Genomic DNA, 13087 nt, shown 5'->3' with positions numbered 1-13087 from the left:
GCATTAATGCTGGCAGACCTGGGTTCCCACTCTCCTTAGCTTGCTCAGCATCGATAGTCTAGGATCTCCCTTCAGAGAGTCCTTGACAGACATTGTATTTATGGACCTTTGAGGTCTCCACCAAAATTCCTCAGTTTCAGGAAAAGCCAAATTTAACATCCTGTTACATTTGCATTTGAGGGAGGCTCAAATCCCACGTCTTTAATCTCTCCTGCTATGGAGGATGGGGGCGGGGGGACTAACAGAGAGAACCTCAAATGTGTGTAAGAAAATAAATGTTTAGATCTCCAAACAAAGGGAAAGTAAAAGATAAGAAGATGCTAAAATCCAGCAAGTAGTGTAGACTTACAAGCAGAAAAGGAAAAGAACCAGTTTAAGAAGCAGGTTAGAATGTTAAAAATTAGCTAAGCCAACCTTACATCAAAGGAAAACTGAGCGATAGACATAGTTTCTACAACTACCAAGAAAGATGCAATGGAATTGATGTCCTGGAATCATGGAAAATTCAGAAGCTGTGGATTTCAAGATTTTTGTGCAATCCATGCCAGGAATCCTACTGGTTTGTAGTCAATCCTCAAAGGCATAGTCTTCAAAAGCATCAGGAGGAGGTTCAGTGAGGGAGATTGCCAGGGATGATTATCCTGCTAAGACAGGTGGGCTGATCAGAGAGCAACTGCTCCAAGAAGCATGTTTTGAAGATGTTAAGAAGCAAGAGGCACTGGCAGCAGCCACTGTGTCTCAGGGAAAGCATGTCTTGCCTGCCATAGATGAGAAAATGCAGACACAGGAGCAGCTACTCAACCATAGAGCTATTAGATTCATTTTTAGGTGAAGGAGAGGTCTGGTTTAGGCTGCTCTTCAACACAATTTTGTCAGAAAAAAAATGTGGTATTTTGATGCCCATTTGATACCCTGTTTATTTCTCATTTTGTTCAGAATCTGTAGGAGTGAGATTATTACCTTGAGAAACTACAATTCTCTTGACCCTTGTCAAAGGCTGAGTAGACACAGCCTCTTAGTCAGAGATACAGACCTGCCCACCTCTTGGTCGATCCAGGTCCTCAGCTCCTGTCTTTCTTGAAGGCAGAATGATATGAAGCACATCGGAAGGAGACCTGCAGGAAGAATGCCAAAATAGCACTTGGCAATTATAACCTTGTGACTATTTCTCTAGGAAAGGAGATGCTCAGATTCTACACGACTGGTTACGTTTATTGGCACAAAAATATGAGGGAAAACTTCTGAGAAAATGTAAGAATTTAATATAAATACCCCACAAAAGCAAAAAAACTCCATTTGCTTTGTTTGTTGTGCTCATTAAACCATCTCACTTTTTTTCTTCTTAGTTGTCCATTCACTGGAATATATTGCTATCTTTTTCTCCAGGCTTTTAGCTTCATCCTATTCAGGGAATTACTCTCACCTCCGCCCATGGGGACTGGTTTTTTTGCAATTAAAAGAAACTAACAACTACTGACTGGGGAAAATATGTTAGCTCAATGCGTTTGATACTGTCTGCTGCCTAGACTCATGGCTTCATTTGCCTCAGTGATGCTGGTGCTCTTGCCAAGATTTTCTCTTTTGCCTGTTTTTGATCTGTTGGGTGCTGATCTGCAAGTACTGCTCTGCCCTTTAGCTTAGTCAGATAACTGAGATCCATGACCTAATGTCTGCTTTGAATTTCATGCTGGAGTAGGTGGGTGTGTGTCTTTGGGTACTAAGTTAATAAGTTTGGGTGAGTCAGTGGTCCACCTTTCTGTCCTCAAAATAAGGATGGTTTTGGTGTGTGTTTACAGGTATGTGGATTTCTCATAGACAAGTGTCTGAATACTCTAAAGCCTAGTTAGCAATTTTGCATGGCCTTCTATTCCAAAGGATTGTGCAACAACTTACAAATACACAAACAACAACAACAACACAAAACAAAAAAGAAAAAAAAACAGAAAAAAAAGTGAGTAAATAGGAAAAAAAGAGAAATTGGATTGGAAAAATCGGATGAAACCAGGGATGAGGTTAGCACACAAAAATGGATGCTGAGGCCTACCACACTTGCTGCATTTAAGAGCATAGGTTTTCCTTTGGGTTTTCTAGCAGTCAACACAGAGAGAGAAAAAACAAAAATACACAATTTCCTATGAACGTAATAAAAACATTCACAAGAAGGACAATTATTCTTGAATACTATGAATACTAGGGGGATGCTTTCTGTGTTTTCATAAAGACAATTCTGTGAAATTTAATGAACCACATCATTAGTAACGTCCTCATGGTGAGACAATAGTGAATATCCTAGGGTTGTTTCTTTTAGCATTATCCCTTAACATAGCTGATGTAATTATTAAACATAGTGCATTCACCAAGAGCAATTCTACATGGACCAGACAGTGTGTTCAAGTCACATGGCCCTCAGAGTTTCAACTTGATTCAGGACAAATTGAAGTTTACAGTTTATGGACTGCTTATCCAAAGTTTGGGCAATCCTTCTTAAATAGTGCTTCTCTCAATGGAAAATTTTGACAGCTACTGGGAAACAGTAGGTAGGAGGTTATGGTTCCTTTATAAGTTCCTGGAGTGAAGACAGTCCATATTATTGGTTAAATTCAGAATCTTATTTCTTTATAGTCAGGTAGGCTGGAAAGTAAGACTGACATTCTCTCAAATTTGGAGATTCTTAATGATCTCACTTCTATAAGTGAGCCCAGGTAATTTGCATGTATAGGATCGTCACTTTTCTTTGCTCAAGCATAGTGAAAAATTAATGATGCAAGCAACTAAGTTCTATTACTAAGGGCTTAAATGCAATAATTTTAGTCTAGACATTTTTTTGAAGGGGGTGTTGAGAAAAAAGTTACTCAAGCGTAAAAAATAATTCAGTAAACATCTATGAAATATGTAGATTTAAACATTTAGTTTCCTGGTGAACTTTCCAAAGAAAACAGATTGCAAAATGTATCCCAAAAAGCCCCAATAATTTTACCATGGCTGTAGGATATAAGCAAGTTAAATTTTGGGTGAGTCCATTCAAAAATGAAAAAATTAACTTTTGAATAATTGATATGTCACCAGTCTTCCTGGTAGTAATTAGATAATGGCACATTTTCTTACCTTCTACTTTCAACTTGTAATTGATTCCATTAATACCATTTTGCTGAGTTATTCAAGTAAAACTTATTTCTAACAGAACTGTTCCTACTATATAGCTTAAAATATTATGGAAATTTCATCCACCCATTTCTCTACCTTTCACATATGAGTTATTCACTTTAAGACACTGTGAGTCCTTTTTATCAGGAAGGTAAAACTTTTCTAGAGGCCCCATTGAAGATTTTTGCTTGTGTCCATTAGCCAGAACTGTGTCACATGACCACTTGTAGCTGTGGTGGAGTTGGGAAAGTGAGCATTTAGCTTTTCCAGCCTCTAGAGAGAAAGGCACATCAGGAAGAGTGGGAATGGGTGTTTGGTTACCAACAATGTTTTCTACAACAGTGCTCTATGCCATAATAAGAAAGGTGGTGGTGGAAGTAGGTTTTAGGTATTCCCTTATACTTAAATTTAGATATTTTCATTAGCAAATGGATAGGGGGCACACAAGGAACTATTGTAACAGAGTTAAAGCAGGAGGAGGCTCAAGGCAATAGTCCTAACATAGAAAGCCCTAAGTCGTCTTCCTTTTCTCCTTTTAGGTCCTAAAGCAGGTTTTTGTGCACTTCTTCATAGCAGGCCAGTATATCTTTCTGTTTCATCTGGAGGCATTTCTGTGGCCCTTATCTGAAAATTGAGAAGAAAGACTTCAAATTTGGTATCCTGCCTTTGAATGAAGTATTTGATGGAAAATATTTTGGAAAATAAAAACAAACCACAAGAAAAAGTGGTGTAATTATTATGTAATTGAGCAAGTATGTAAAATAGTCACATCTCTCTCTTTCATTTTATATTAGAGGTTTAATCAAACAAATTATTTTTTGTGTGATATTTATTGCATAAGAAACATATTGGGGAAGAAAAATAATTATATCTTCATCATTTGAAGCAACTGTTTTTACCTTAGAAAGACATCAGGTATAATGTTTTCAGCAGCAAACAACAAATGCCTCATCTCTAATGACTTTAAAAATAATGAGATCTATTTAAGTCACATAATAAGTGCCTATGTAGGTGGACTGCAGGAGTCACTTCAGGTTACCTCTGCCTTCCTCGGAGAGGCTCTTGGCTCCACCCTCTTCTGTGTATTGGTACCATTTGTAGGCTGGTACCAAAATTACCACAGTTCAGAGCATCACATATAAAACAAATTTCCATAGAAGAGCTTATTTTCAAGAGCAAAGAATCCTCAAAGTGTTATTTAGACTGGCTTCATTACAATCACCTGGGAACTTGTTAGAAATGAAATTCTCAGGACCCACTACAGAACCATCAAAATTGGAAGGAAGAGGGGTATGAAAAGGGGAGGGGGGAAATAGAGAGGGGGTTAGGCCTTGGGACTTCAAAACTTCCCCAGACTAAGAATCTTTGGTTTCACCTAATTGTGACCCATCCTCTGGACTAGGAATAGCCTGATCCCAGACTTCCCAGAACACATGTTCTTGAGAAAAAGGTGGATATCTGCATGGAACCATGGTCCTGTTGGGAAGGATGATGGCTATTGATTGGCAAGGCCACCAAGAGCACCTTCTTCACATGTTCCATGGTTATAAGCTCAGCATAGATCCAAATTAATATTCTCGTTTCCCTCTCTTAATGTTATAATGTATTTTCATATTGTTGTATAGTTTTATTTCATAATTATTGCCTTAATGTCTACACAATGAATTGAGTCATTTTGAAGGTGAAGTGTATGTAATTTTCACAAACTTAAGAAATGTTCATAAAGACTCTGAGGAGCTGGTGTTATATAAGCTTAAAATTACCATAGAAACAGACTCTGCAAAGCTATGCTATCAGAGGCATAACAGACGTGTGTGTGATGATGTGTCAAACACGAGGAAAACATAGCTTTTGGGAGCTGTGCTCAGTGTTTTTCTACCTTCCCTGGTGACAGAACTTGTATGGAGATAATTCCAAGTAAAAAAAAATGTACAAGGGTACAGCCGTACACTATAATTAGTAGAATACTAGTTCTTCTAAGTATGCAATGGAAATACCATGACTCATGCTGGAGAGCTAAATATTTGGGAGCTCAATGCCACATATTTCCTAACTTTATTATGACAGTGATCACATAAAGTAGGAAGAAAACTAATTGACAAATCAAACAATGGATACCTATTAGGCACCTATAAGAAATACCTACAAGACAGTATGTTAGGGACTATGCAAGAGAAGGAAGAGTAAAATGTGATCCCTGCTCTTGAGATGCTTATATTATTGTTGACAGATGAATCAATGAATATAAAAAGGCAGCTAATTCAAGGAGCCAGACAAATAACTAATAAAAGACCAGGCATCTATCAAATGGCTATTATCAAAAATGAGATTAATAGGTGTTTAGTGGAAGATTTTGGATTAAGGTGAGTGGGGCAAAATCATAGAGGAGTGATTGCAGCAGGATTCCAAAAGATAGACTGCATTTAGGTCTACATAGGAGGATCACTGAGTAGTATAGTTAGGTGAGAGAAAGGCACAAGGATACAGCCTTTTGAGGATGAAGGAGTAGACCAGTCTAGTTTGAAAAGTGAAATAAAGTCCATTCCTATTGTGTTTCTGGTTCAAACATCTGGTACTTTTACTCTCTAAATGTAAGCTGGAGACTTGTATACAGTGATATTGGAGATATGAGTGTGGACTAGAGGTGTTAATGAACCATGTTATGGTTTTAAGCTTTCCTGTGCCTCAGTTTCTTCATCTATAGAATAGGACTAATAATATACACCTCAAAAGGTTTTTATGAGGATTAAATGAATTAGTACAAGCGCATGGAACCCAGTAATTGTTCAGTAAATGTTTGTATTATAAGTACTACTAGTATTATCGTATTAGCAATGGTAGACCCTTAAAGATTATTAAACAGAAGATATTAATGATCCAATTTGCATTCTAAAAAATTACCCTGGGGGCGCTTGGGTGGCTTAGTCGGTTAAACGTCTGACTTTGGCTCAGCTCATGATCTCACTGCTCCTGAGTTCGAGCCCCACATTAGGGTCTGTGCTGACAGCTCAGAGCCTGGAGCTTGCTTCGGATTCTGTGTCTCCCTCTCTCTCTGCCCCTGCCCTGCTCATGCTCTGTCCCTCTGTCTCTCAAAAATAAATAAACATTAAACATTTTTTAAATAATAAAAATTAAAATAAAATAAAATAAAATAAATTCCCTGGCTGTAGTGTAGAGAATGGATTGAAGTCAGAGGAAAGAATAGGCAGAATAGTGAAATTAGAAGGAAGTTGCAATAATCTTGCTGACAGAGGGTGAGCCCTGGGTTAGCCAGTAGAAATGCATTGGATTGGTATGTGTAGTATTTGGGTATTTCTTCCAACTATCAAACTAATGATTACTGAGCTCTTACCATGTGCCAGGTACTGTCTCAATGTGGGGGTACAATGGTAAGCAAGAAAGGCAAGGTTCTTTTCCATTTAGAGCTTAGATTACAGGAAGGGAGATAGATAAACCACATGCTAACTAATAGGTGAAAGACCTATCAATTGGGATAAGATTTATGAAGGTAACAAACAAATGAGGGGCTAAGAAAATAACAAGTCAGGAGTAAAAGTGAGGCTAGTTTTTGATGCTTCTTTTAGAAGAAGCCACTCCAAAGTGGCTTTGAAGCTGAAAACTAAAGGAAGAGAAGAAAAAGCTGTCCAAGGGAAGTGGGGTTCAGGCATTGGGAATGGCACCCACAGGACAGAGCCAGTGTTCCTGGAGCCCTGGGAGCACAAGCAGGAGCAATGTGAACAGCAATGGGAGAGGTTTGCAGGAGCCCTGTTATGTGGTCTTCCAAGTCTTGAAAAGGGGTTTGGATTTGACTTTAACTGCAATGGAGAGTCTTTGTAGTGCTTAAAGTAGGAACGTGAGAGACACTTAGGCTTCATGGTGCTGTTGTGGGGCTGTTGTTGGAGAAGACCGAGGAGTTTATTAAATCCAATAATGAACAATTGGGAATGAGTTGTGTAAAAGGTATAAACAAAATGCTCTGTCACTCAAAGAAAGGCATTGCAGTGAATGTGTCCATTTTAGATGGAGAAGCCTGAGTGTATAGAGTTATACTTGCTAATATAGTAGACCAACTTCTAAGAAGATATCTCTTCTATTTGACTAACACTCTAAAGAACCTATAATGTTAAAAGCAATCTTTTTTTAAAATAACTAAAATGATAGGTTTTTCTGTTCTTTTCATATAGAAGAAAATTGTAGATATTTTCATCTTTACCTAATTTTAAAAGCGCCTTTCTGAAATTTCAGCTATTTTTAGATCATCTCTTCTGCTCCTAAAATATTACTTTTAGTATCATACGTTGGAAAAACTGTTCCAACAGGCAAGGTCAGTAGCGAACAAAGAACTGAATCTTAGAACTCTAGAGTTTTGGAAGTGTAAGGACAGCTAGCTTTCATCTTGTCCAAATTTCTACCTCTTATCAGGATTCTTTTCTATAAAACCCTCTACACTGCAATGAACAGCTCATCTGTGGGCTGGGCCACCACTCCCACACTCAACTGACCCCCAGGCAGACAATACTACATCTTTCTTAAATTGAATTTTATATTGCTATGATAGCTGCTTTGAATTTCACACATTGGTTCTACTTTTACCTTCTGAATTAACAGAGAAAACATCCACATCCTCTTCCTTTAAAATATTTCATAATGGTGAATTCAGTTCCTGCATGCCTTCACAAATATTTCTTTTTTTAAGCCAAACATTTTCTATTCTCCTTTTTCTCAATATATTAAATTTATTATCAAATTGGTTTCCATTCTCTTTTTTTTAAGTTAAGAAAATCTTCGTCAATTTACCTCATCAATTTGGCCACCCTCTTCTATTCTAATAGTTAATGGTTCTCTATCTCTAAAACTTAAAAAGTAGTTAAGAGTAACTAGACTTACACTGTGGTTCATGTGGAACTGTAAGTAGTTAAAACTCCTAATTTTCATTTGAATAAAGGAAATTTTCTTCTGGCCTGTCTTTGTGTCTTGAATTTTTTTGAACAAAAGCTTAGGATTTATTGTTATTTTTGTTTAAATTTTATTTATTCTTGCACTTCTAGTTATCATCTAAGTATTTTGGAAAAAAAAACTTGAATACTTATTCAGCCAGTTATTGGATTAAGTGTGTTTTAGGTTGTGTTCAAAAGACACTTAGCAACCATTATCATGCCGTCTTTGTCTTTATCTCTTCTCTGGAAAAATGATAGAAAGTCATAGAAAAGAATGTAGTTTAGGACAGAACTCTTGTGACTTTTCAGTAGTCTGATATTAATATGTTAATTTACACTGTAATAATAATTGCTTATCAAGTGTAAAGTGCTTCAATAACTGCATTGCATTTATTCATTTAATATTATATCCTACAAAGATGGTACTACTATTATTTCATTCTTATAGTTGAAAAAAAGAGGAGCTTAAAATCAAAGTAACCTCTCAGGGTCACCTGCTAAAAAGCTATAGAGTTAAAAATTTTAAACTAGAGAATCTGAAACCAAGCCCACACTCAACCACTGAACAGTCTTCTCTTTGAGCCATCTAGTTGTATTGTATCCAACGCTTTTCATTTTGATCTCAAGAGTGCAGGTGAGTATTTTGACCAACAATAGCTTAAAGTCCACTTTCAAAATACTTATTTCTCTGGTTTACTAGTGTTTTACCACAATTTAAAAAAAAGGCAAATAGAAGAATTTAACTTATGTGGGTAACATAGAGTTTCTTTATTTTAAGGACTTTGCCTATAACATGAGGTACATGTGTACAGAGTCCATTTGAGTCATTTATCCCTCAGTATGAATGACTGGCTTTGATTGTAGGAAGAAGATAAAGCATCATTGTACCTTTTCTATGTTCCAGTCAGAAGTGGTGTTGAGGCATTAAAGTAAGCCCCAATCAAGAGAGTCAGTATAGGACTACTTTCTTACATCATACACAAAAATAAATTCAAAATAGTTGAAAGACCTAAATGTGAGACAGGAAACAATCAAAATCCTAGAGGAGAAATCAGGAAGCTACCTCTTTGACCGTGGCCACAGCAGCTTCTTACTAGACATGTCTCAGGAAGAAAGGGGATAAAAGCAAAAATGAACTATTGGGACCTCAATAAGTCAGTCAGAGAAAGACAGATATCATACGTTTTCACTCATTTGTGGAACTTGAGAAACTTAACAGAAGACCATGGGGAAAGAGAAGGGGAAAAAGTAGTTTCAAACAGAGAGAGAGGCAAACCCATTGGAAACTCTTAAATACAGAGAACAAACTGAGGGTTGTTGCGGGGGGGGTGTGAGGGAGAGGGGAAAATGGGTGATGGGTATTGAAGAGGGCACTTGTTGGGATGAGCACTGGGTGTTGTATGTAAGTGATGAATCTCTGGAATCTACTCCCAAAACCAAGAGCACACTGTATACACTGTATGTTACCTAACTTGACAATAAATTATATTAAAAAAAAAAAAAGCTTCTGCAAAGTGAAGGAAACAATCAACAAAACTAAAAGGCAACCGATGGAATGGGAGAAAATATTTACAAATGACATATCGGATAAAGGATTAATATCCAAAATCTATAAAGAACTTATTAAGCTCAACATCCAAAAAACAAGTAATCCAGTGAAGAAATGGGTAGAAGACACGAATAGACATTTATCCAGAGAAGACATCCAGATGGTTAACAGACACATGAAAACATGCTCAACATCATCAGAGAAATACAAATCAAAACCACAATGAGATACCACCTCACAGCTGTCAGAATGGCTAAAATTAACAACCCAGGAAACAATAGATGTTGGTAAGGATGTGGAGAAAAGGGAACCCTTTTGCAAACTGATGCAGTGACTCTGGAGAGCAATATGGAGGTTCCTCAAAAAATTACTGATAGAATTACCCTACAACCCAGCAATTGCACTACTAGGTATTTATCCAAAGGATACAGGAGTGCTGATTCAAAGGGGCACATGCACCCCAAAGTTTATAGCAGTGCTTTCAACAATAGCCGGTGGAAAGAGCCCAAATGTCCATCAACTGATGAATAGATAAAGAAGATGTGGGGTGTGTATATATATATAGAATATATATATATATATATATATATATTCTATATATATATATATATATAGAATATATATATATATATTTTATATATATATATAGAGAGAGAATATATATATTGAATATATATATATATATATATATATATATACATATATATATATTCAAAAGGATGAAATCTTGCCATTTGCAACAACATGGATGGAACTAGAGTGTGTTATGCTAAGCGAAATAAGTCAGTCAGAGAAAGACAAATATCATATGATTTCACTTATATGTGGAACTTATGAAACATAGGAGAAGGGAGAGAAAAATAAGATAAAAACAGCAAACCATAAGAGACTCTTAAATACAGAGAACAAACTGAGGGTTGTTGGAGGGGTGTTGGGTGGGGGTGGGGATGGGCTAAACAAGGGATGGGCATTAAGGAGAGATCTTATTAGGATGAGCACGCTGTGTTATATGTAAGTGATGAATCACTGGGTTCTATTCCTGAAACCAATATTACACTGTATTTTAACTAACTTGAATTTAAATAAATAAATTTTTAAAAAGATGGTATAAACAGAAGTTATTTAAAAGATGAAATTTAAAGAGTACATTATTTGAGGAGAAAATTTCAACAAAAACTTAATTTTGGGGGATTGTCAAGTAAAAAAGATAATTCCACCATTTAGAGATAATATCTCTTAGCAGAAATGTGTATATTCCATTACCTTTTTCTGTGTTTTTATTTTTACCTTTTAAAAAATTAAGAAATTTACTTTTTCATGCAGTTTTAAGTTCACAGCAAAATTGAACAAAAGTACAGAGTGCTCCCGCACACCCCCTGCCCCACACATGCATAGCTTCCCTCATTATTAACATCCCCCACCAGAGTGGTACATTTGTTACAATTGATGAACCTACATTGACACATCATAATCACCCAAAGTTTGTAGTTTATGTTATGGTTTACTCTCAATGTTGTACATTCTGTGGGTTTGGATAAATGCATAGTGACATGTATCCACCATTATAATATTGGGGAGACTAGTTTCACTTCCCTAAAAATCCTGTTTTCTGCCTGTTTATTCCACCTTCCTCCTAACCCTTGGAAACCACTAATTTTTTTACTGTTGCCATAGTTTTGCCTTTTCCAGAGTGTCGTATAGTTGGAATCATAGCCTTTTCAGATTGGCTTCTTTCACTTAGTAATATGCATTTAAGACTCCTCTATGTCTTTTTGTGGCTCAATAGCTCATTTCGTCTTGGCACTGAGTAATATTCTGTTGTCTAGATGTACCATAGTTTATTTATCCATTTACCTATTGAAGGACACCTTGGTTGCTTCCAAATTTTGGCAGTTATGAATAAAGCCGCTATAAACATTCATGTGCAGGTTATTGTGTGGACGTAAATTTTCAGTTCATTTGGGTAAATACCCAGGAGCACAATTGCTGGGACATATGGTAAGAGTATATTTAGTTTTGTAATTGAGGTACACATTTTAAGCTCAACTGAGCCATATAGAGGATTGAATTACAAAGTTAGGTTTCTCTAGGGCTCATAGTGCCTCATCTCTCTTATTTTTGACTTTCCTCTCCAGCCTGACCTTTTATGTACTGCTTCTGTCTTGTAATTTTTGCTGGTTTGTGGGGCTGATCCAGCACTGACTCAACATATAACCTTTCTAATCAGTGTACATCATCCTCTGGTGTCTCAGTTCAAATTCAGGAAGGGAACAGTCTGATTGGCTCAATCTAGCCTGTTAGATTGATTGATTTGCTTCCACTTTGGTGTCCAAGCAGCTGGGGCAAGGGTGCAAAGCCTTTAGTCAGACCTGCCCTTCAGGAGAGATTTAGGGAATAGTGGGGAAGGGGTGTAATTTCAAATCAGGGAGTTTAAGTTAGGAGGTTATTCTTGGCGTATACCATTACTACTGATCTCAGTTAACCGGTTTCTCTGGTCTAATTATTAACAATAGCACTCCCTTTTAATTTTAAAACTATTCTCATTTGGATGATAAATTGTATGTGAACCTGAAGTACAACCTACTTAAATGCTCTGACTGGTATTATCTGTGATTATCAGGTACATGGTAGGGAGGTATTCTAGAAATCTTCTTTCCTGAAGACTTCTCTGTATTTTGGGAGTAAGTAAACTGCATAGAATAAGAAAAACAAGGAAAAGGAAATCAAACTATGTTCAAGTTGTAGTCTGCAGGAGTTTGATTACATTTTGTTTCAGATGAAATGGGTATTAGTTCTTAACAGACAAAATTAAACAGTTCAGAAATTTTCTGAAGTTGATCATCTTCTATTACTAATATACTTTAGTTAAATGCAAATGAACATAAAAGGACAGTAGTCCTCCCTTATTTGTGTTTTTTCTTTCTGCATTTCAGTTACCTGAGGTTAACTGTGATCCAGAAGCAGACGATCCTCCTTTGGACATAGTCTGAAGGTCAACAGTAGCCAAATGCTAGGTCACAATGCCTACATCATTCACCGCACATTCACCTCAGGCATTTTATTATCTCACATCATCACAAAAAGAAGGGTGAGTATGGAACAATAATATATTTTGAAGAAAGAGAGACCACATTCACATTACTTATTATAGTATATTGTTATAATTATTCTATTTCATTATTATTTATTGTTGTGATCTCTTACTGTGCCTAATTCATAAATTAAACTTTATCATAAGTATGTGTGTACAGAAAAAAAACATAGTATATATAGAGTTTGGTACTATCTGCAGTTTCAGAAATCCATTGGGGGTCTTGGAACGTACCCCCAAGGATAAGGGGGGACTACTGTAGATGTCTTATTGGCTCAAATTTACCTGTTAATTAAAGAGTTCTTATATTTTGCATCTTTCCAATATTTGAGCAAACCATATATTTAGTGACAATAGTTCTAGCAT

At 36.5% G+C, this 13087-nt stretch overlaps 1 long non-coding RNA gene across 6 annotated transcripts in view; it reads left to right on the top strand.

Moving 5' to 3' along the window:
* Positions 1-12700, top strand: part of LOC122219091 — a 203863-nt gene extending 191163 nt beyond the window's left edge. For 4 of the 6 annotated variants that reach the window (XR_006202254.1, XR_006202259.1, XR_006202253.1 and 1 more), the window contains one exon: positions 12564-12700. This is a non-coding gene — a long non-coding RNA (uncharacterized LOC122219091). Of the gene's footprint in view, positions 1-3683; positions 3823-12563 lie in introns of those variants that run through there. The other 2 variants (XR_006202255.1, XR_006202260.1) reach the window with 1 other exon arrangement.
* Positions 12701-13087: the final 387 nt, after the last annotated feature.

This window comes from Panthera leo, chromosome B2 (genome assembly GCF_018350215.1).
Source record: "Panthera leo isolate Ple1 chromosome B2, P.leo_Ple1_pat1.1, whole genome shotgun sequence".
Taxonomy (NCBI): Eukaryota; Metazoa; Chordata; class Mammalia; order Carnivora; family Felidae; genus Panthera; species Panthera leo.
Note: the sequence above shows the minus strand (reverse complement) of the source record. Positions and strands in the feature narration are given on the sequence as shown.